General features: G+C 38.6%; 1 long non-coding RNA gene across 1 annotated transcript; it reads right to left on the minus strand.

Moving 5' to 3' along the window:
* Positions 1–647: 647 nt before the first annotated feature.
* LOC142180339 (uncharacterized) lies at positions 648–15323 on the minus strand. Its single transcript, XR_012708834.1, has 2 exons — positions 14716–15323; positions 648–1656 (listed from the first exon to the last, which is right to left on the minus strand). It is a non-coding gene; the product is annotated as an uncharacterized LOC142180339 (long non-coding RNA).
* Positions 15324–22381: the final 7058 nt, after the last annotated feature.

The raw sequence follows: 22381 nt of genomic DNA on the forward strand, positions 1-22381 counted from the left end.
CTGTGGTTCTAGCACGGTCGCTCAACTATTAACATTTGGCCTATTATCTGATTTACTACATGTTTTAAACCTATTGTGCATTTTTAACTTTCTAACTGCTTTTAATGTTTTTAGGAAAATTTATTATTTTCATACACTTGTTTGTTTTTGAAAACACATCGTAGACCATGCTACATGAAATGCACCCGCGGTTTGCGACATATTTATTTATTTAACATTATTCGAAATTATGCTCGAGTCACATGAAATGCACATCCGAATTGGAAAATTGTGTGTCACAATTACGTCACGGGAACCGTATCCGTAGCCATAATAATTATTTAATTAACGCACCTAAAGCAAACTACGTGATTCAGCATACAAGCAATTCTAGAAGAGAAAACTCCATTTAAACAAATACATCAGATTAAGGGAAAAATCCACTACCATTACGTCTATCATTGGTAAATTACCTAAAAGAGCCATCTTTATTAACGTGAAGCTACTGTTCTATGCAACTTTAATACCACTCCACATTGACTACACAAACTTAATAACTAAAAGTCAACATTGTACACTCATTAATAGAAAACAGCAACAAATAGCAAAATATGAACCCATTTGGATCTAGCAACTTAAAATACAAAGAGAACAACACAACCAGAGGATATTTATAATTTATAATTTTAACACAATTTTTCTTTATTATGGTATAGTCCATAGAACCAGTAGAGTAATGAAAAAGAGTAACAACATGAGCTAATAACAGAATGGAAGTAAGAGAAAGGAGTCTGGACCTTTAATGTTGAACTTGATATGTATGCAAAGGAGCTGCACCAAAAGGAACAAATGACACGAACTACTTATCGAAACTCCGAACCGGCGACGGAAACTCAAATCAGCACCAGAAATCTCGAACCCAAGATGAACTCAATAAAACTCCATTGGAATCCATTCTTTCGGAATCGAAAACTCAGAAAATGAAGCTAAAATGTGGAACGACATGAACAGAACCTATCACTCTGTTTTTATTTGATCAAATGAAGCTCTTCAATTTTTCTTTTTCTTGTTTTCAAGTATGAAATAGTAGAAACACAGCTATAAATCTTTGGTATGAAGTTGGTCTAAAAAGCAGCTGAGATGTGACGAAGAGGAAAGGGATATCCGATGTCTTTTCAGCATCGAGATTTTAAAGGGTGGAGCTCAGTTTCGGCGGGTTGGGGTGAAGGCGACGCTGCTTCTGGCTTCCGGCGAACAGTGACTGGTTTAAGATGTTTAGTCGCTGGTTTGTTTAATATGAGGGGTAATGGCTGGGGTGGGTGGGTTCGAAGAAGAACAAAAAGAAGCTTCAGAGGGGGTCCTAGGTCTATTACAGGTTTTTAGCTGGTGTGTTCAGGCTTGCAAGCTTCGCATTTACGAAGACTGGCTCACAAATGCGATATCGCAAATACGAGGTCCTTGTTGCAATTGCAAAAGCAGCCTAGGCCATCCCATCTCGCAATTGCGAGGTTTTTGATCGCAAATGCGATTTTCCCCAGCTTCAGCCAGCAGTCGCAAATGCGACACAGTAGTCGCAATTCCCATCTCACAAATGCGAGAACCCCTTCGCAAATGCGAACATAACAGAGGTCGGTGTTTGCAATTGCGAACCCTGTTCGCAATTCCCATATCTGCAACCTGCAATATTTTATACTTAGCCAAAAACCAACCATTTTTCACACTCTTTCAAAACCAAAATACTTTTGGGCGATTTTTCAAAGACAACTATTCTTCCAAATCGATTATAAGTCAATTTTAACTCGTTTTCTTCAATCATTAACATCTTTTAACATGATTTCAACTCAAAATCAATGATTTATGGGGGAAATTGGGTGTTTTGGGTAGAACCTAGTTTTTCAAAAATTGGGGATTTGGATCTCGATTTGAGGTCCGATTTCAAAATAAATTATATATTTGAGTTCGTAGGATAATTGGTAATCGGGTTTTGGTTCAAACCTCTAGTTTTGATCATGTGGGCCTGGGGGCGATTTTTTACTTTTTGGGTAAAACTTTGGAAAACTCATTTTCATGCATTGGGTTGATTCATTTAGTGTTTATTGATGTAATTAAGTAACTTGTGGCTAGATACGAGCGAATTGGTGGTGGAATCAAGGGGTAAAGTGATAATTGAGACATGAATTGTGTTCGTGGCATCGAGGTAAGTGTTTGGTCTAACCTTAGCTTGAAGGATTAGGAGTTGTGTCCTATTTGCTACTTGTTTCTTGTTGAGTATGACGTATAAACATGGTGATGAGTATCTATATGTTGGTGTTGAGCATGACCGTGAGTCTTAAATTGTGATTTATTGTGTTCTTGAATAATACTACGGATGCTTAAATTGATGATTCTCTTTATTGAGAAAGGATTATGATTGTTCTCGTGGGAATTACTTATGATTGTGAATTGGTGTTAGTTGAGGTAGTTAGATGTTGGAACAAGTTTGGTTATAGTTATTTCTCTCTTGCAGGGACGTATTTACTGATATTGTCGATTCCTTTGCCGGGATAGTGTAGTTCTTTATTGATCCCTTGTCGGGACTCTTGTTATGATTGTTGTTGATTGTATATGTGGATCGGGTTGCGTGCAGCAACAATGTTATATTTGGATCGGGTTGCACGCCGCAACAATGATATAAATGGATCGGGTTGCACGCCGCAACAATGATATAACTGGATCGGGTTGCATGCCGCAACAATGATATAAATGGATCGGTTTGCACACCGCAATAATAATATAATCGGATCGGGTTACACGCCGCAACAGTGTTGTTACATGTTGGGATCGGGTTGCGCGCTGCAACAATTGATGACACAAAGTGTTATAGATTGGGTACAAGTTCCTTCCTGCTTTGTTGTGAATTCTAAGTTGTCCTTATGCCTTTTTCTTGATTTACTGTTGATATTGATTTACCCCCGCAGCATGTACCCCTTTCCCATCTTTACTTGTTTATTTCTGTTTTATATTCTGATGTGTATTATATAACTACACAAGTTTATTTGGTAGTCTGGTCCTAGCCTCGTCACTACTTCACCGAGGTTAGGCTAGGCACTTACCAGCACATGGGGTCGGTTGTGCTGATGCTACACTCTGCACTATGTGCAGATCCCGGAGCAGCTCTTGGACCATAGCATTTGGGTGGCTACCTTCAGTCCAACTAGAGATCCCGAGGTAGTCATGTAGGCGTCCGCATGCTCAGCGTTCTCTTCTATCTTATTATGTATTCGGTTTTCATTGTTTCCGAGATAGATTGTACTTACTTTTTAGACTTTTGTTGTAGTAATAATAGACAGTCCGTGAAATTGTGACACCGGATTCCGGGTAGAGATGTATGTTGGCATTGTAGTACTGGTTTGGGTTATTTTATCAGATTAAGTCTTCCGCTTGATTTTATTCATCGTTAAAATTTTAATGTTGATCACTTGTTAATTCAAATTGTTAAAAAGGGCTAAAATGAAAGAGTTTGTGATTCTTTATATCGCGGCTTGCTTAGCTTCTACGAGTGGGTGCCATCACGACTCCCAAGGGTGGGAAATCCAGGTCGTGATAGGAGTTTCCTTCACTTTGTGGGAGGTTTTTGAGAGGCGTAGGCCTGTTGGTGTAGCACCCCTTACCTGGCAGCAGTTCTCCGTTCTCTTTCTGGAGAAGTATGTACCGCAGTCCCGCAGAGAGGAGCTGCGTAGGGAGTTTGAGTGGTTGCATCATGTAGAGATGACGGTGACGCAGTATGAGATGAGGTTCTCTGAGTTAGCTCGTCATGCTATTTGGTTGGTTCCGATAGATAGAGAGAGGATTAGGAGGTTTGTTGATGGCCTCACTTATCAGCTTCGTATTCTCATGACCAGGGAGAGGGTGATTGGTGCTACCTTTGAAGAGGTTGTAGACATTTCTCGGGAGATTAAGTCTATTCATCGCCAGGAGTGCAAGGAGAGGGAGGCCAAGAGGCCTCGAGGATCTGGTAGTTATAGTGGTACTCCTTTGAGAGGTTAGTTTCAGCATGGCAGAGGTCGTCCATTCAGACATGCTAAGCCAGCTCACTCAGGTTATCGTAGGGCGTCATCGGGTCAAGGTTCTCACATTTCTCATCAGGTCCAGTCATAACTTAGTGCCCTTCCAGCTCAAAGCTCGTCCCGTGCTCCATCAGCTCAGGGCTCTTCTATGCCAGGTGCATCTGCTAGTCACTCTTGTGCGAGGGGTTCCCTTCAGTCCCCTTCTACAGCACCTGAGAGTTGTTATGAGTATGGTGAGATGGGTCATATGTGGAGACAGTGCCCTCGTAGTCTTGCAAGTTCATCTCAGCAGAGGGGTCAATCATCGGCTTCAGTACCAGTTACTTTGCCACCACCCGCCCAGCCAACTAGGGGTGGAGGTCAGTCAGCTAGGGGTCGCCCTAGAGGGGGAGGTCGATCAAGTGGCGGGCATGCCCATTTCTATGCACTTCCAGGTAGACCAGATGCTATTGCTTCAGATGCAGTTATTATAGGTATTGTTTCAGTCTGCCACAGAGATGCCTCTGTATTATTTGATCCCAGTTCCACCTTTTCTTATGTGTCATCATACTTTTCTCGCTATTTGGGTACGCCCCGTGAGTTTTTTGCTTCACCTGTTTATGTATCTACCCTGGTGGGCGATATTGTTATTGTAGACTGTGTGTACCGGTCGTGTGTGGTGACTATTGGGGGTCTGGAGACCCATGTGGATCTTTTATTATTATGTATGGTGGATTTCGATGTCATTTTGGGCATGGATTGGCTATCTCCGTGTCGTGCTATTCTGGACTGTCATGCTAAGACAGTCACATTGGCTATACCGGGTGTTCCACGGATTGAGTGGCGAGGTGTGACTGATTATGTTCCCAGTAGAGTGATCTCATTCTTGAAAGCTCAACGTACTATTGGGAAGGGTTGTCTTTCGTATCTAGCCTTTGTGAGGGATGTCGGTGCTGAGACTCCCAGTATTGATTCTGTTCCAGTTGTGAGGGATTTTCCCGATGTGTTTCCTGCAGACCTGTCGGGCATGCCACCGGATAGGGATATTGATTTTGGTATTGACCTGGTGCCTGGCACTCAGCCCATTTCTATTCTGTCGTATCGTATGGAACCAGCGGAGTTGAATGAATTAAATGAGCAGCTTTAGGAACTCCTTGATAAGGGGTTCATTCGGCCTAGTGTGTCACCTTGGGGTGCACCGGTTCTATTTGTGAAGAAGAAGGATGGTACTATGAGGATGTGCATTGATTATTGGCAATTGAACAAGGTAACAATTAAGAACAAGTATACTTTGCCTCGCATTGATAATTTATTGGACCAGCTTCAGGGAGCGAGAGTGTTCTCCAAGATATGATCTCCGTTCAGGTTATCACCAGTTGAAGATCAGGGACTCGCATATTCATAAGACAGCTTTCAGGATCTGATATGGTCATTATGAGTTCATGGTGATGTCTTTTGGGCTGACCAATGCCCCAGCAGCATTCATGCATTTGATGAACAGTGTGTTTCGGCCTTACCTCGACTCGTTTGTCATAGTCTTCATTGATGATATTCTGGTGTATTCGCGTAGTCAGGAGGAGCACGCAGAGCATTTGAGAGTTGTGTTGCAGAGATTGAGGGAGGAGAAGTTTTATGCAAAATTCTCCAAGTGTGAGTTTTGGCTTAGTTCAGTGGCTTTCTTGGGGCACGTGGTGTCCAACGAGGGTATTCAGGTTGATCCGAAGAAGATAGAGGCAGTTCAGAGTTGGCCTAGATCATCCTCAGCCATAGAGATTCGTAGCTTTCTTGGTTTGGCAGACTATTATCACCGGTTTGTTCAGGGATTCTCATCTATCGCATTGCCCTTGACCAAGTTGACTCAGAAGGGTGCTTCATTTTGTATGGTCGGACGAGTGAGAGGAGAGCTTTCAGAAGCTCAAGACAGCCTTGACTACAGCTCCAATGTTGGTTATTCCATCAGCTTCAAGTTCATATACCATGTATTGTGATGCTTTGATAGTTGGTATTGGTTGTGTTTTGATGTAGGAGGGTAGAGTTATTGCTTATGCTTCCCCTCAGTTGAAGACCTAGGAGACGAACTACCCCGTTCATGATTTGGAGTTGGCTGTCATAGTTCACGCGTTGAAGATTGGGAGGCATTACTTGTATGGTGTGTCTTGTGAGGTGTTTACTGATCATCGTAGCCTCCAACACTTGTTCAAATAGAAATATCTCAATTTGAGGCAGCGGAGGTGGTTGGAGTTGCTTAAGGATTATGATATCACTATATTGTACCATCCGGGAAAGGCCAATGTGGTGACCGATGCCTTGAGCCGAAAGGCGGTGAGATGGGGAGTTTGGCATATATTCCAGTTGGGGAGAGATCTCTTGCAGTTGATCGCATCAGAGAGCACCAGTATGATGATCCGCATTTGCTTGTCCTTAAGGATAGAGTTCAACACGATGATGCCGGAGATGTGACCATTAGTGATGATAGGTTGTTGAGGATGCAGGGTCGGATTTGTGTGCCCAATGTGGATAGGCTTCGAGAGTTGATTCTGGAGGAGGACCATAACTCGCGGTATTCCATTCATCCGGGTGCTGCGAAGATGTATCAGGATTTGAGGCAGCACTATTGGTGGAGGAGAATGAAGAAAGACATTGTGGGATTTGTAGCTCGGTATCTCAATTGTTAGTAGGTGAAATATGAGCATCAGAGACTGGGTGGCTTGCTTCGGCGGATGGATATTCCAGAGTGGAAGTGGGAGAGGATCACTATGGACTTTATAGTTGGACTTCCATGGACTTTGAAGAAGTTCGATGCTATTTGGGTGATTGTGGATCGGCTGACCAAGTCCGCGCACTTCATTCCTGTGTGTACTACCTATTCTTTATAGTGATTGGCAGAGATCTATATCCGGGAGATTGTTCATTTGCATGGTGTCCCAGTTTCCATTATTTCAGATAGGGGCACTCAGTTTACTTCGCAGGTTTGGAGGTCTATGCAGCGAGAGTTGGGTACTCAGGTTGAGTTGAGCACAACTTTTCACCCTCAGACGGACGGGCAATCTGAGCGCACTATTCAGATATTATAGGACATGATGCGTGCTTGTGTCATTGACTTCGTAGGTTCGTGGGATCAGTTTCTACTGCTTGTATAGTTTGCTTATAACAACAGCTACCAGTCGAGTATTCAGATGGCTCCATATGAGGCTTTGTATGGGAGACGGTGTAGATCTCCAGTTGGTTGGTTCGAGCCGGGTGAGGCCAGGCTATTGGGAATAGACTTGGTGCAGGATGCTTTAGAAAAGGTGAAGGTGATTCAGGAGAGGCTTCGTACAGCGCATTCGAGATAGAAGAGTTATGCTGACAGGAAAGTTCGAGATGTGTCCTACATGGTTGGCGAGAAGGTTCTGTTGAAGGTTTCGCCCATGAAGGGTGTTATGAGGTTTGAAAAGAAGGGTAAATTGAGTCCTAGGTTCATTGGGCCTTTTGAGGTGCTTCGGAGGATTGGGAAGATGGCTTATGAGCTTGCTTTGCCACCCAGCTTGTCGAGTGTGCATCCAGTATTTCATGTTTCTATGCTCCGGAAGTATATTGGGGATCTGTCTCATGTTTTGGATTTCAGCACGGTTCAGTTGGATGATGATTTGACTTATAATGTGGAGCTAGTAGCTATTTTGGGTCGTCAAGTTTGAAATTTGAGGTGAAAGGATATAGCTTCAGTGAAAGTGCAGTGGAGAGGTCGGCCCGTGGATGAGGCTACCTAGGAGACCTAATGGGAGATGCGGAGCAGATATCCTCACCTGTTTGAGGCTTCAGGTATGTTTCTTGACTCGTTCGAGGACGAACGTTTATTTAAGTTGGGGAGGATGTGACGACCCGGCCAGTTGTCTCATGAGTTACCGCTTTGTTTCCCCCATTTCTTCTTCTTATTGTTTTGTATAATGGTTTTATATGTGATCGAGTTGATTGGTTAGGGTTCGGAAAGGAATTGGTAAGGTTTGAGACACTTAGTCTATTTTAAGGAAGGTTAAGTTGGAAAAGTCAACCGGATGTTGGCTTATGTGTTAGAGGGCTCGGATGTGAGTTCTGATGGTTCGGTTAGCTTCGAGAGGTGATTTGGGACTTAGGAGCATGATCGGAATGAGTCTTGGAGGTCCAGAGTAGATTTAGGTTGGAATTGGCGAAAGTGGATTTTTGGCGATTTCCGGTTGGTAGGTGAGATTTTGATATAGGGGTCGGAATGGAATTCCGAGAGCTGCAGTAGTTCCGTTGTGTCATTTGGGATATGTGTTCAAAAGTTTAGGTCATTCAGACGTAGTTTGGTTGGGTTTTTTATCAAAAGCAGAATTCGGAAATTTTTTGAAACTTAGGCTTGAATCTGATGTGTTTTGATTGATTTGATGTTGTTTGAGGTATTTGGAAGATTGGTACAAGTTTGAATAAGGTTTTGGGATATGTTGGTGCCTTTGGTTGAGGTCCTGGGGGCCTCGGGTGAGTTTCGGAGGGTTGAACGGATCATTTTAAATAAAAGAAAAGTAGCAGATTTTGGCTTCAGTTGTTGCAGGTATTTTGTTCTTCGCGTTCACGAGTGGACCCTCACGTTCGTGAAGGGTCAGGAAGTGAGGCATCAGGTTTGGCCTTCACGTTCGCTAAGGGGAGTCCCACGTCCGCGAAGGGCCGGAATGGTAAGCATCGCGTTCGCGAGAGGCCTGACCGCATTCACGAAGGTTGGTGAAGCTGAGGCAACACGTTCGCGATGGTGAGATAGCATTCGCGAAGAAGAGTTTTGGTCAATGGAATTTTTGTGCTTCGCGAACGTGAGGCTTTGACCGCGTTCGCGAAGAAAGATTTCAGGCCTGGGCAGAAGGTTTAAATAGTTGTCTTGTCCACGAATTTGGGGTTTATTGCTTCTATTGTTGGTCGTTTTGGAGCTTTTTGAAGGGGATTGAAGAGGGATTCAAGGGGAATCACTTGTAGGTAAGAATTTTGGACTTAAAACTCGATTCTATTGTAAAATCTACCTAATAAATCATGGAATCTAAGCCAAAAATTGAGGAATTAGGGCTTGAGATTAAGAGACTTTAAAATGAGAATTTGAGGGGTCATTTGGATTTCGATTTCAGTGTTCTTGGCATGTATGGACTCGTGGGGAGATAAGTAATATATTGATGTAAAAATTATCGAATTCTAAGACGTGGGTCCGGGGGTCGAATTTTGGTAATTTCGGGATTTATGTTGTAAATTGATTATTTTCGCTTGGTCTTCGTTCCTTTAGCATATTTAGACGTCCTTGTGCTGATTTTGTATAGATTCGACGCGAGTGGAGGCCGATTCGAGGGTTAAAGGCGTCGTGAGCTAGAGATTTGACCGGATTGCGGTGAGTAATGATTGTAAATGATATCCTGAGGGTATGAAACCCCAGACTGCACATCGTTGTGCTATATTGAAGTGACGCACACGCTAGATGACGAGCGTAGGGTCGTGCACTGTTGGGGATTGTGACCTAGTCCGTCCCGAATGACTATTTGACTGAAATCTATTTGATATCATCATTATTTGGGCTTAATGCCATATTTGGGCTTCGTGCCAACTATTTGAACCCTTAGGGGACTTTTATTGATTTTTCCTCACTGTTTTGACTTTATACTTGAACTCAGTCATGTTATATTTCACTATTTTCGTACTCATTCATGTTTACTCTGTTTTAACATATAAATGATCTTTTAAATGATATTTTGGGCTGAGAATCATGTTTTACTATTGCCCGAGTAGCTTGTGAGGATTTTGACTGAGTAAGGGCGAGGGCCTATGTTGTGAGGAAACATTTGATATTGATTATGAGGCCGAGGGCCTGAGGTATGTACGCCACGAGGTGACTTGATTGATATGAGGCTGAGATCCTAGTGATGATGCCACGAGATGGCTTGATATTGCGCTTGGGCCGTAAAGGGCCCCTCTAGGAGTCTGCATACCTCCAGTGAGCGCGAGTACCCATTGTGATGTGAGATATAGCCCGAGGGGCTGGTATTGTTCTGAGATATTGCCCGAGGGGCGAATTTGTTGATACTGTGACCGAGGGGCGAACCTTTATGTGTTTATTTTCTTAATTTTCTGTCCTTTACTTGTTTAAATGTTCAAAAAGGTTTTCATGAAGTTTAATTGCACTAAATGACTTTCACATATCTTTTACTGATTTTACTACTTCATTATAGTCTGCAAATGTGTTTTACGTGATTTCTTGCTTTCATTCTTTATTTATGGTTATTACTCACTGAGTTGGAGTACTCCCTTTACTCCCTGCACTCCGTGTGCAGATTCAGGCGCATCTGGTCCCGCTCCCGAGTGCTGATCATTTCCAACTCAGGCGGATTCAAGGAGTCTTTAGGTAGATATTGGCGTTCGCAGCCTGGAGCTCTTCCCTATCTTTATTTCTTCATGTTCTTAGTTTCTGTATCAAACTCTGCAATTTTCTTTGAGTATTCCGGGTTGTTTAGATGCTCATGACTAGTGACCTCCCGGTATCGGGCTGTGTTGGGTTGTATTTCGCATATTATACTATCATCTTCTTAAACCTTGGATTATTTTATCATGCTTTAGACTGTTTCTTACTGTTTAACTGTTAAATACAGAAATGAAAAGTGTCGGCTGGCCTTGTCTTCACGAGAGGCATCATCACGACTGGGTCCGGGTTTAGGGTCGTGAAAGTGGCATTGTTAAAACAAAATAAACTATCTTTTTAATTTAAAAACCTATTCAAATTTTGAATTAATTGGTTATTCTATTTGAATTAATAAATATAGATATATTATAATTAGCTATACTAAAAAAACGAAAACATTTTTTAAAAATAAACTACCCATTGGGAGTAGTTTCAAGTTGGAGTATTAAATTTATTTTAAAATAAAAAATGAAAAATAAGAAAAAATTAAATTAGCTACAATAAAAAATGAAAATACTAATTAAAAAAACTACCTATTCAAGTTGGGGAATAGTTTCAAGTTGGAATTTTAAAATTATTTTAAAATAAAAAGCAAAAATACATAAATAAAAAATTACCAATTCAAATTGGGGTGTGGTTTCAATTTAGAGTTTTAAAATTCGTTTAAATAAAAAACGAAATTAAAAAAAGTAAAAAATTGCCAATTCAAATTTGGGAGTAGTTTCAAGACAAAATAAACTATTTTTCTAACTAAAAAATCTTTTGAATTTTAAATTTTGAATTGATTGGTTACTCTATTTGAATTAATACATATAGATATTTTATAATTAATTATAAAAAAAATAAAAAATACACATTCAAATTGGGGAGTAGTTTTAAGTTGGAGTTTTAAAAGTATTTTAAAATAAAAAAAACGAAAAAAATAAATAAATAGAAAAAACTTTCAATTCAAATGAAAAATACAAAAAGTCAAGTAGCATTGTTAAAACAAAATAGTTTTCAAGTGGCATTCAAACTGTGGAGTAGTTTCAAGTTAGAGTTTTAAAATTAATAAAATTAAAAAACAAAAAATAAGAAAAAACTAAATTAGCTACAGTAAAAATGAAGATATTAAAATTTAAAAACAAAAAGAACTGCCTATTCAAGTTGAGGAGTAATTTTGGTTACTCCCTTTCTAACTAAAAAACCTTTGAATATTAAATTTTGAATTAATTGGTTACTCTTTTGAATTAATAAATAAAGATATCTTATAATTAGCTATAATTAAAAAAAAAAAAGGGAAAAAACTACCCATTCAAATTGGGGAGTGGGTTCAAGTTGCAATTTTACAAATATTTTAAATTGAAAAAAAATAAAAATAAGAAAAAAAATAAAATTAGCTATGATAAAAAAATGAAATATATAATAAAAAAATATCCATTCAAATTGGGGAGTAGTTTCAAGTTAGAGTTTTAAAATTATTTCAAAAATAAAACTAAAAAAAAGAAACTTTCAATTCAAACAAAAATACAAAAATATAAAGATACTATTAGGATAATATACATAAGATATATGAAATGCCTATCTCTTTATACTTTTGATGACTTCAAAATTATATTTTAGTAAAAAAAATATTACATTATTTAAATTTATAATAAACTAAAAAATTTGAAAACTAATAAAGTAAGTGTTACAATAGAAAGGAATGTACAAAAAGAGGGGGATAGAGATAATTTTATGATATTTATATTTTCAATTAATTAAAAAATAAAGATAAATAAATAGCACTCAAGAAAATTATCAATAGTACTAAGTACTTGCTAATTCAATAATAACAATAAAAAGGAACAAACAATGTATTTGATTATTATATGATGTGTATCCATTAATTTTGTATAGATTGTGTTATATTTCTGCATACTATATTATATAATAAAATACAACTAATATTTATTAAATCAATATGATATATTAGATCATAATTTTATAAGATTAATATTCTGTCAAATTATCCGCGCATCACGCGGGTTCTTATACTAGTTAATTTATAACAGCATGAAAATTCACCTTTCACATAAAGGAATTTAAGTTTTTAGCATAAATATATAGCAAAGAGAAGAGGAGAGAGAGTGTGACAATTAAGATTAATTCACTGATTTATGCCTTCTCTTGACAAGTTGATTACGACCATAATCATTATAATATACTAACATTGTAAAAATGATATGCTATTTATGAAACTAGTTTCTCGCCACGTGTAATGCACGTGTATACCGAGTCATGAAATATATACTTTATAAAATAATATAAGTATTATTAAAATAAATATTTGAATAAATAAAAATACACAAAAGAATAAAACACAAGTATGTGTAAATGATCAATTCATCACATATTCCTAGGACCTGTAATGAATGATTCCGAAAATAATACACTTTGACCAACCTTTTCTCCTCTATTGATAAGGCTCAAGGCCATTGTAATAATCCTTCCGAATTGATATGAAGGTCTGAACATCGTTCTTGCCTATATTTGGTACAGTTTGCAGAAGAGTAGTTGGTCTCGAAATTTAGAAAAAAAAAAGCCAATTCGGAACATTATTATGGGAAGAAACTTAAACGGTGCAACGCTTGGGAATTTTGAAGGAGGGGATTGTTCAGACAAGCGGGTATATGTAGGTATTATTAAAAATTAAAATAAATTTAATTAGACATGGGTAATTCGTAATTTAAGTTTCAACTTAAGAGCCTCCTGCTTTTAATATATTGTAGATAAACAAGAAATGATATTATTTTCATAAATAATCTATTTATATTTATATCTATATCTATATTATATTAAAATCACGAAGGCCATTGCGAAATGTCGTTCGCCTCTTTTACCCTGTAACATTTGATTTCACACTAGATAAAATAGTCATTTAATTATTTTTTTAATATTTAATAATAAATATTTAATTATTTTCCTAATATTTAGGACTTCAAAATCAACTAAATTTAATATATTATATTCTTCCTTATTTAAACTATATAATATTACAAATTTGTAAAAGAAAAAGAATATCTAACAATCAATTTCTCTTAGTTTTAGGAGTCAGTTTCGTCTCTCACAACTAAATTTGTGACTTAAACATTTGTCATCATAATTCCAAATAATTGCTTCGCTATGTTTCTGTGAGTAATTCGATAATTTTATTATCTGAAGTCTAAGTAATTTTTTTTATATATAATTTTTGTTAGTTGTGCACTTGCTAAGATGATTGAATTTTGAGTCCATAATTAAGTTTGTATTATCACATCTCCTTTTTTCCTACCCCGAAGGGTCTAAGGGTGTTTTTTTCAACTTAAAGTGACAATCGGAACAAGATTCATTTTATTCAAAATTCAGAGTCGCCACTTGGGATAATTTATGATATCTCAAGTCATCGGTTTTAAATCCCGAGTCGAGGAAAGATTGACTCTGTTTTACAGTCCGCGAACATAGAAATCCGGGTAAGGAATTCTATTAACCCGGGAGAAGGTGTTAGGCATTCCCGGTTTCCGTGGTTCTAGCACGGTCGCTCAACTATTAACATTTGGCTTATTATCTGATTTACTACATGTTTTAAACCTATTGTGCATTTTTAACTTTCTAACCGCTTTTAATGTTTTTAGGAAAATTCATGATTACCATACACTTGTTTGTTTTTGAAAACACACCATGGACTACACTACATGAAATGCACCCGCGGTTTGTGACATATTTATTTATTTAACATTATTCGAAATTATGATCGAGTCACATGAAATGCACACCCGAATTAGAAAATTGTGTGTCACAACTACGTCACGGGAACCGTATCCATAATCATGATAATTATTTAATTAACACGCCTAAAGCAAACTACGTGATTCAGCATATAAACAATTGTAGAAGAGAAAACTCCATTTAAACAAATACATTAGATTAAGGGAAAAATCCATTACCATTGCGTTCATCATTGGTAAATTACCTAAAAGAGCCAACTTGATTAACGTGAAGCTACTGTTCTATGTAATTTTAATACCACTCCACATTGACTACACAAACTTAATAACTAAAATTCAACATTGTACACTCATTAATAGAAAACAGTAACAAGCAGCAAAATATGAACCCATTTGGATCTAGCAACTTACAATACAAAGAGAACAACACAACCAAAGGATATTTATAATTTTAACACAGTTTTGCTTTATTATGGTATCGTCCATAGAACCAGTAGAGTAATGAAAAAGAGTAATAACGCGAGCTAATAACAGTATGGAAGTAAGAGAAAGGAGTCTGGACCTTTAATGCTGAACTTGATATGTACACAAAGGAGTTGCACCAAAAGGAACAAATGATACGAACTACTGATTGGAACTTCAAACCGGCAACGGAAACTTAAATCGGCACCGGAAATCTCGAACCCAAGACGAACTCAATCAAACTCCATTGGAATCCATGTTTTCGGAATTGAAAACTCAGAAAAAGAAGCTAAAATGTTGAACGACATGAACAGAACCTATCACTCTGTTTTTATTTGATCAAATGAAGCTCTTCGATTTTTATTTTTCTTGTTTTCAGGTATGAAATGGTAGAAACACAACTATAAATCTTTGGTATGATGTTGGTCTTAAAAGCAGCTGAGAAGTAATTAAGAGGAAAGGGATATCCGATGTCTTTTCAGCGTCGAGATTTTAAAGGGTGGAGCTGGGTTTCGGCGGGTTGGGGTGAAGGCGACGCCACTTCTGGCTTCCGGCGAACAACGGCTGGTTTAGGTTGTTTAGTCGTTGGTTTGTTTAACAGGAGGGGTAACGGCTGGGGTGGGTGGGTTCGAAGAAGAAGAAGAAGCTTCAGGGGGGGTCCTAGGTCTATTGCGGCGCTTGTCCGTTCTTTTAGGTTATAGCGTCTGATTTTTTTTTGTCTAGGTCTTAGGGTGTATTTTTATATATAGAAAGAATTTTAGGTTAAGGAGGTATGAGTTTGGTATTATTGGGCCTTAAAATTGGGCTAAAGAAAAAAACAAAATGGACTACAAGATTAAAATGGGACAAACAAGACTAACTTTTCCTTCTAAATAAAATTTATAATACAAAAATGTAAAACTAGTTTTAATTAATTGAACTAAACTATATAAAAACATGAAACTATTTTTTGTGTTTTCAAAATTAAATAAAAATAAAAGTAAGGTACTATTTTTGTATATTTTTTATTTAAATCTATGAAAGATATGTAAACTAAAATATTTTTGTAAGTTTCATTTTTTGTGACGAAAAAAAGAGCAAAAATTAGTTGAAATAGCTATATTAGACTTAAACTAAGTATTTAAATGCTAAAATATAAAAACTCTTGGGGAGGGTCAAAAATCATATGTCTACAGTTGCCCCTCTTTGACTGAAAATACGAAGTATCTTCAGACAAAGAACGACTAGACAAGTTTTTTAACCGACCCTTATTTAAGGAGACCAAAACTAACAGGAAAGAGAATGTGACCGAGCCCTGTTATCTGAGCTGCCTACATATCCCTGGCTATAAAGGAATCAGACCACGTGTACTTCAGAAGTGAGTGAGATGATGAAGTATACCTAGGTGGAGAGCCGATGGAGGCGTCATTCTGTCGAAGTTCCGGTCTGCGGTCCTATTATTACATCAAAATCAAAAAAATGAAAAAGACTAACTAAGTCTGTCAACTATGAGTTACAAGATTCCTATCTATAAGTCTTCTGAAGCTGATCTTGAGTCTTGGATGGTTCTTCATGCAGACTTTGGATTTGAACCTTGACGCTTGCTAGTTATACGTGTTAGTTCATTCTTCTTCAGCTTTTCGAATCAAAACCGGACATACCATGCTTGTGACATCAGTCATGTCTTGAGCAGCTCACATCTTTCATCAACTTCCACATTTGGATTCACTTCTTGCCTTTCTTCTTCTTTCTTTTTTATATATTCTGGATTGTGACTAACTTCTGTTGATCAACTCGGACTGTTGACTCGCATTCTTGTCACGAGCTTCTTTTGTTACTGACTTGAATGGCATTCTGAAGTGAATTCCCATATTCTCCAGGTAGGCACCTGATTGCCAATATATGAACTGTATTCCCTTGTTCTCCAGGCGGGCACCTGATTACCAAAACTTGAATTATCTTCCCTTTGTTACCTTAAACTGTTTTCCTTTGAAACTTGTGTTGTCTTCTTTTGAACATTACTGCTTTCCCTTTGTTCTTCCAGGTGGGCGCCTGATTACCAACATTTGAATTATCTTCCTTTCCTCCGATACTTGACTTGTTTTCCCTTTGTTTTTCAGGTGGGCGTCTGATTGCCGAACTTGCACCGTCTTGCTTTGAACATTGCTCCTTTCCCTTTGTTCTTCAGGTGGGCTCCTGATTACCAACATTTACACGGGTTTTCCTTGAAACTTGAACTGCTTCCCTTTGTTCTCCAGGTGGGCTCCTAATTACCAACACTTGAATTGTTTTCCCTTTGTTCTCCGGGTGGGCTCCTGATTACCAACATTTGCACAATTTTTCCTCGAAACTTGAACTGCTTTCCTTTGTTCTCCAGGTGGGCTCCTGATTACCAACACTCGAATTGCTTTCCCTTTGTTCTCCAAGTGGGCTCCTGATTACCAACACTTGAATTGATTTTCCCTTTGTTCTCCGGGTAGGCTCCTGATTACCAATACTTGAATTATTTTCTCTTTGTTCTCCAGGTGGGCTCCTGATTACCAACACTTGCACTGTTTTTCCTTGAGACTTGAACTGCTTCCCTCTGTTTTCCAGGTGGGCTCCTAATTACCAACACTTGAATTGCTTTCCCTTTGTTCTCTATGTGGACTCCTGATTACCAACGCTTGAATTGCTTTTCCCTTTGTTCTCCAGGTGGACTCCTGATTACCAACACTTGAATTGCTTTCCCTTTGTTCTCCAGGTAGGCTCCTGATTTCCAATACTTGAACTGTTTTCCCTTTGTTCTCCAGGTGGGCTCCTGATTACCAACACTTGAATTGCTTTCCCTTTGTTCTCCAGGTGGGCTTCTGATTAACGACATTTGCGCTATTTTTCCTTGAGACTTGAATTGCTTCCCTTTGTTCTCCAGATGGGCTCCTGATTACCAACACTTGAATTGTTTTTCCTTTATTCTCCAGGTGGGCTCTTGATTACCAACGCTTGAATTGCTTTTCCCTTTGTTCTCCAGGTGGGCTCCTGATTACCAATACTTGAATTGCTTTCCCTTTGTTCTCCAGGTGTGCTCCTGATTTCCAACACTTAAACTGCTTCCCTTTGTTCTCCAGGTGGGCTCATGATTTCCAACACTTGAACTGTTTTCCCTTTGTTCTTCAGGTGGGCTCCTGATTTCCAAAACTTGAACTGCTTTCCCTTTGTTCTCCAAGTGGTCTCTTGATTTCCAACACTTTAACTGTATTTCCTTGCTCTCCAGGTGGGCACCTGATTGCCAAAAGTTTAACTATATTCCCTTGCTCTCCAGGTGGGCGCTTGATTTCCAAAACTTCAACTGTATTCCCTTATCTCCAAGTGGGCGCCTGATTGCCAAAACTTTAACTGTATTCCCTTGTTCTCCAAGTGGGCGCCTGACATTACAACAAAATAGATAAAACAAAAACTTTTCTGCCCCAGTTTGGTATCTAGGCGCATCTTTGAGTGTTAATCGAATCATGTTACCCAAAATCTCTAAGAATTTAAAAGCTAAATCCCATTATCCAAGAGGGTCCTAAAAATTTCAAATTAAATCTTATCTTAAGATTGAAAACTTTAAAGCTAAATTATGTTTCCTAAAGGTAGAACTTACGCTAAATCTTGTTAACTATGAAGGTCTTAAAATTTAACTAAAGCCCATTATCTATGAGGGTCCCGAAGACTTTTAAAATTAAATCCCATTATCCAGGAGGGTCTTGAAAAATCAAGAATGAACTTACCTGAGCCATGCTCTCATCCTGGAGGATCTCTACAGAATGAACAAAATTTCTTGTCCCTGAACCATGCTTTGGCTTAGGGAGGGTTCCTGCAGATCGAACAAAATTTTCTTTCCCCTTCTCAAACCGCCTTTGTGCTGACAAAATTTGGGCATGACACTTGAAAACATCCAAACTTCCCAGCTTTGATTTGGACACAATTTTCGTCCCTATTTCAAATGAAGAAAACTCGTGAGTTTATAAATATGGTGGTTGGTTTGTGGCCTTGACTTTGAGGTCAATTGCTCCTTCACTTCCCATGATAACTTTGATTTCAACTCAAAAGACCTTGCTTGTTTATTGACTGACCACTTTCTCTGTCACCCTTATCACGAAAAATACCTTTGATCCGTCTAAACCCAATACCATTCATTTGTTGCATTGTGCTCATGTATTGACATATACCAACCCTTCATGCTTCACGTGAATCCCAAAACACGTCAATTTCCACCCACTTAGGACGCTCGCTGTTCTTTCCTGACGTATGCCACTGGCCTTTGCCTTGAGGTCTATTGCTCTTTCACTTTCCATGATAACTTTGATTTCCACTTGGAAAACCTTGCTTGTCATTGGTTAACCACTTTCTCTGTAAACCTTATCACAGAAAATACCTTTGATCCATTCACCCAACATCCTCTATCTGTTGCATTATTCATGAATTGACATATACCAAACCTTTGTATTTCACATGAATCCCAAAGCACATTGATGTTACCAACTCAGTGCGCACGCTGTTCTTTCCTGACTAATGCCACTTTGATGTGTCAGCCAGATCCCGTTTTGTGCAATTGGAAAGATGGTGGCAAATTTTGAAGTCATTTCTCACTTGTTCCGACCAAACAGACTCAGGAAGAGGAAGTAAACAAGACAAAAGGAATAGAGTAAAGGACAAGAGATGATTCCTAACAAGAAAACTACAAAGTAGAAACTTATCAGATGTGGATACCAACTCTAATGATCATGACATGCACCTTTGGATTAAGTGGCCTAATCTATCACGCAAGTCTGATATTCAACTCTTGTTATACCCCTAAACCGTGAAACTGGGCTTCAATGCTCTAATTATCCAATCTGATGCACGATCCTTATTCGATTTATAGCGCTCGAAGGGTTTTCGCCATCAAGCCTCTCCCATTTTGTTCTTTCTCTCAGCTCACCATCGCCTTATGGTGCCCGCGAAGGTTTTCACCAGTAAGTCTCTCTCATTTTGTTTTTTTCTTCTTATTTCCTCTGATTCTGTAGATGACAAGGCATTGACCATAGCAAAACATCATATAATCCTGGCACGTCAAGCTCGGCACTCTCAAAGATTATCTGGGAGGTCTTTTTTGGACTGCAATGTGGCTTTTGGATAGGGTTAGAAAGAAAGAATATCATAAAGGCTCAAAATAACTAAGACGACGGGGTTAATTTATTTACAACTTTTGGAATCCATTCTAAAAACTTTTTCCCAATTTCTAAAACAAGGGAATTTGATTTCTTCTTTTTTTTAGATCTAATTTCCCACTCTCGACTTCGTGGGATTATGAAATATTTTATTTGGTATGACCGAACCGTAAGGCTGCCTACGTATCTTGTGGTGACAAGAATCAGGTTAAACGTAGTTCACAAGATTACTTTTGTTACTATTTTCCTTTTCCCTTTATTCTTTCTTTTTTTTCTTTTTCCTTTTTTTTCTTTATCTCTATTTTTCTCTTTTTTTGAATTTTTCTTTTGGAATGAACTTTCTAAAATAAACCTATGGGGACATGGATTTTTTCCCGTATGACTCTAACTTGATTCCAAAAGAGGGGAGGTCGAAGAAATCAGTACATGTTCAAAAGGGTATCGAATGATATAAGTATTTGGGTAGCCGAAAGAGGGTCTCCCAATCCCTGAAAATGCCAAGTACAGCACATGCAACTTGAGGATGAAAATTGAAGATCATGCACAATATTTCTTTTGCGGCTTCGGCATTGATATCACTGATATGCCTTCCACTTTTCCTTAGAGCCTTGTCAAGTACAGAACCCTCGTCGGGTGATTCCCTCTTCATAATGGATATCCTCAATCAATTCGGAGAAAACTTTCTTGACTTTATCTTGCAACTTGAGATGCGCTTGAACTCAAATTATCTTGTCATCCCATTAACCTTCCAAATTATCTGCCCCAGTTTCACATGGTTCGGGCTTCAAATTATCTCAAAATATCCAAATCTGTACTTATTTCCCTCAAGTGTCCCTATTATCTTCAAAATTGTTTCCTTGCTTTATGATAAAAGTAACTTCTAAGACCGGGCCTAGAATTATGCATGCATGTCATGTCAATAGATCCAGCATGAAAAGAACTATAAAAGGAGAAGAGAACTAAACAAAAATGATTAGAAATAACAGAAAACAGAAAATTGCATTAGACAAACGGTGAAAGGGTTTGAAAAACAAAATAAGCAAACTAAACTGGGTTACAACCCTGGAACAAACCTAGACAACATTAAACGAGTTACTACGACTAAACAAACCAGGAAAAATAAAAGGATAGAATGGTTTGAGTCACAAGACAATATCCGGATTACAACCCTGAAATAACCTGGACAACAGAAATGACAACAAAATAAACCACCAAGACCCCTTCCCGGCTAGCCAAGAAAAGAGCGTCTTTCCAATTACCAAGCTCAGCATCTTATCTACTGAGTTCTACATCAATATTACCAAAACCAATACCATTTTCAATATCATTAACCTCAGTCGGCAAGTTCCCAATAGGATTTTCATACTCCCTGTCACTGTCCTTGATCACAATTATTCCTTCTTGAATCATTCTTTCTATTTCCCTTTTCAAAGCACGATAATCTTCAATGCTATGACCTTGGACATTAGAGTGGTACATGCACCGTACAGTAGGATCAAACCTTTTGCATATGGGTCCGTAGTATAGCCGAGAAGCGGCTCAATCAGGCCAGAATATTTTAACTTCTCAAACAAGTTTGTGTAGGATTCTCCGATGGGCGTGAAATTATCTTTTTGCCTTTGTTTATTTCCATGCCTCAGTTTTTCGGGATTGTTGGATACTTGAAAATGTTGTGAAGGCGCACGAGAATTTTGGGATGCTGGTGCTCGCCCTAGTGAGTGACCTAGTGGTTGGAGAGATGGCCAGATGTTGTTCGGCGGATAATACTGGGGTGGATTATGTGGAGTTTAGGGATGTTCATGGAGTCGGTATTGATGCTAAAATCGTTGAGCAGGAATAACTCTGTAGTATCTTTCAATGCAGAATAACTCATGATTTTGCCCGACTTGATTCCTTTCTCTACCATCTCCCCCATTTTTACCACATCATTGAAAGGTTTACCCAAGGCCAGGATCAAATGACTGAAGTAGGTGGGCTCCTAGGCTTATAGGAAAAGCTCAACCATTTCTTCTTCACCAACAGGGGGACTGACCTGAGTAGCTTGTTCCCTCTATCTGAGCCCAAACTACCTAAAGCTTTCCTCCGGTTTCTTTTCTATCTTAGATAGGGAGGATCGGTCTGGGGTAATGTCTATATTGTATTAAAAATGTCGAATAAATTCCCGAGTCATGTCATCCCATTCATGCCACTTATTGACATCTTGACGAGTATACCATTGCAAGGCTTCCCCAGTCAAGCTTTCATTGAAATACGCCATCAACAAATGACCTTTACTGCCAACACTTCTCATTTCACTACAGTAACCTCTCAAATGTGCTACTGGATCTCCACGTCCATCATATAAATTAAGGTTTGGCGTTTTAGAACCTTTCAGCTTTCTGGATAGCTCATCTCTCCCTTCTTCTCCTGTGAAATTTTCATTTTCAACATGAGGCTCATTCTGAAGGCTCTGATTGTATGAGTCAGGAACTTTGTGGCCACCTCTGAGGGGTAATATTGGGCATCATGAGCTTTGAGTGGATGTTCATTGTTGGGGATAGTGGATATGACAAGAGGGCAATTTTGGGAAAAAATAATTGGAGGACGAGTGATGGAGCTACTAGGTGGTTGGGAAAG

Source organism: Nicotiana tabacum, chromosome 1 (genome assembly GCF_000715075.1).
Source record: "Nicotiana tabacum cultivar K326 chromosome 1, ASM71507v2, whole genome shotgun sequence".
Classification (NCBI taxonomy): domain Eukaryota; kingdom Viridiplantae; phylum Streptophyta; class Magnoliopsida; order Solanales; family Solanaceae; genus Nicotiana; species Nicotiana tabacum.